Genomic DNA, 2,696 nt, shown 5'->3' with positions numbered 1-2,696 from the left:
TGCTTGCACACATTTTGGTAGGGTCAGAGTAAGGCCCCCTGAAGCCCCTGCAACCCAGTTCCAGAATTTTCTAAATCTTGAACTGCTCTTGCACAAGAGTGGGATCATACCTTGATCACAATGTTAGAGGGCAGCTGATGAGTATTTGAGACACTAGACTCATTTCTGGAATGTTCTGAAGGACTCAGCTTCTCCTTAGGAAGAGGAGGGACATCAGCACTGCTCAAGGATCAACTCTGGCATCGCTGGATCCAAGAGCGGTGACTGCATCTTTCTCTCTGTCCCCCCCCACCTCTCCTTTCAAATTATGTTGTTTACCAGAAACAATATATTCTGTGTAAGCCATTAGACATCAGTATCCAAATATCTGCCTGAGTTTGTTACATCAAACAACTTCATGCCTACTTGAGATCCCAATCCATCCTTATACATTCTTATACATCCATGTCCCAGTGTAAGCAACATGTTTTGGCTGACAGTAGCAAGTGAGAATTGCACAAAGGATAAACCAGAGGAGCTCATGACAGTAGCTGTCGTGGAAAGTGCACAGCCTATGTAAGCTGTGTCCAGTGTAGGAAATCCTGAGCTGTGTCTGTTGCAGCCTGAGAGCACAGGAGAAAGCCTTACCTTGTTAATAATATTCTTTCTTTCTTGGGTGAAATGGATGATGGTTGGGGATAGTGTTAGGCTTGTTTATTGTAGGAGAGAGCAAAATGTGTTGGGCAGGAAGTTGAAGCTGCCAGTGTTCCTTTGTGTCTGGCTCTTCTGATGTAATGACTGACAGTGGCTGTGTCTTCATGGTGTCTGTTCCTCCCTTTGGCTAAGGGCTCTGACAGGATTCCTCAGGCTTAAGACCAGCTACACCTGGTGGTGTCACTGCTGAACCCTTCTGCAGGAAGCTTTCCCTGGTTAAGGGATGCCCATGTCTGACAGCCTTTTGCCTGCCATAGACCCAGGTACATCTAAGATTGTTGGTAACCTGGCCTCCTCTTGCAGCTTTTGGCCCAAGCCACTGCTGACTGCCATATAGAGTCTGCAAGAACCTTGGGGGCAAATGGTTTAATGGAATAAGTACGAATGTCTTGTGAGATGAAGCCTGACTGTCTCAGTAATAGTGCTTTGTTTCCCCTGGAAGACCACAAAATGGCACATTCGTATTTACATTTAATTCAGTAATATTCTGGAAGTTTGAGCCAATTCCTCAATACAGACAAGCGTTAGTGACTGGGCTTAGGGCATTTTTTTCTCTTATGAGTCTGGAACAGTTTATAGATAAGATTTAAACAAACTTTGTCTTCTGAAACTCTCTTTTTTTTTTCCATAGCTAATGGAAATACTTAAACCAATGGGGGGGAGCTACGAACTCAGGTCTATAGGCTTCCAAATCAGAATGTATTTTATCACGCTGCATGGTGCTGGGCTCAGCAGTGGTGTCACTCGGCTGCTTCTCCTTTCACTGAGACATTTCTTAGCAAAAGCGTTCATGGGTAAGGGCCGGGCTGGGCCTGCAAGGGAGGCTTGCTGCCATTCCTGCACTGGGCACTGCAGGATGCACTGTTTGTGGCACAGGTCAGTGTGAGAGACATGGAGACAGTGCTACGAGCACCAGTGCCGTTACCGCTGCAAGGAGGCACCGGGGAGGTCCGGAGCAGGAATTCAAGTCGTTCGAGGATGCTGTGTGGGTGCTGAGAGCTCTCGCAGTTGAAAACTCAGAAAGGAGCTGAAATAAAAAACGTTTGCGCTTTCCCACACCGGGAGTCGAACCCGGGCCGCCTGGGTGAAAACCAGGAATCCTAACCGCTAGACCATGTGGGATTGCATGTTAGCTACCTCTGCTGCGGCGTCAGCTTCCTGCGCTCCGCCTGCGGTGCAGCGCCACTTACCGGCCGGGTCCCCGCACTGCTGCGCCGACCGCGCGGGCAGAGAACTGCGACGACGGCGTGGTGCGGGCCGCACAGCCCCGCCACCGCGTGCCCGGGGACAGCGAGGGCCGGGGCGCTCAGAGTCAGCGCACCTGGCTCATCTCAATCTGCCAGCGTGTAAAACTGCCCCTGCGGTTTGAAAGCTCGAGTGTAAATAGGAGTAAACAGGAAAAAACAAGTAATAGGGCTGCTGTAATGAGCGCTCTTCGAAACCAGTCCCAGGGATGTACCTGGGCGAGCGGCCAGGCTGCGGAGGCAGAAAGCCGGTCTGTAACGGGCCCCGCGCCGGGTCTCGTGTCAGCGTGCCATACAGGCCGGGTCTGCGATCCCAGCAGGCAGCAGCTGCCCGGGGAGAGGTGAGCCATTGGTGCTGAGAGGTGGGAGGGACTTCGATCAGAACCGTGCTGGTAAGAGAGCGCTGTGAGACCGGGAACATCGTGGGTGTGATCCGGTATAATTGAAAGAGCAGCTACACAGAAATCCCTCCCAAAAGAGCTAATAAAAAAAAAAAAAAAAGAAAAAGAAAAAAAAAAAAAGAATAAGCCAAATGGAGAACATGCTTGCAAAAGCCTCTTATTTCACCAGACGCAAAACTATTCTAAGAATAGTCTCAAATGGCTGCAAAGCTTGGCAAAGAAAGATGTGAAATACTAAATTAAAGATACAATGCTCTTAAAGATGCAAAGCTGATGCAGACCATGTCTGTTTGCCAGTAAAGAAGATCCCAGTCAAGTTCCAGGCTGTCCAAAGGCTCAGGAGTGGAATTGCATGTGC

General features: G+C 49.4%; 1 non-coding gene across 1 annotated transcript; it reads right to left on the bottom strand.

Moving 5' to 3' along the window:
- Positions 1 to 1,743: 1,743 nt before the first annotated feature.
- On the bottom strand, positions 1,744 to 1,815 carry TRNAE-UUC. The gene has a single exon. It is a non-coding gene; the product is annotated as a tRNA-Glu (tRNA).
- Between the last annotated feature and the right edge of the window lie 881 nt (positions 1,816 to 2,696).

The sequence above is a fragment of the Lagopus leucura genome, unplaced genomic scaffold (genome assembly GCF_019238085.1).
Source record: "Lagopus leucura isolate 7727_CA_CO unplaced genomic scaffold, USGS_WTPT01 Super-Scaffold_100060, whole genome shotgun sequence".
NCBI classification, from domain to species: domain Eukaryota; kingdom Metazoa; phylum Chordata; class Aves; order Galliformes; family Phasianidae; genus Lagopus; species Lagopus leucura.
Note: the sequence above shows the minus strand (reverse complement) of the source record. Positions and strands in the feature narration are given on the sequence as shown.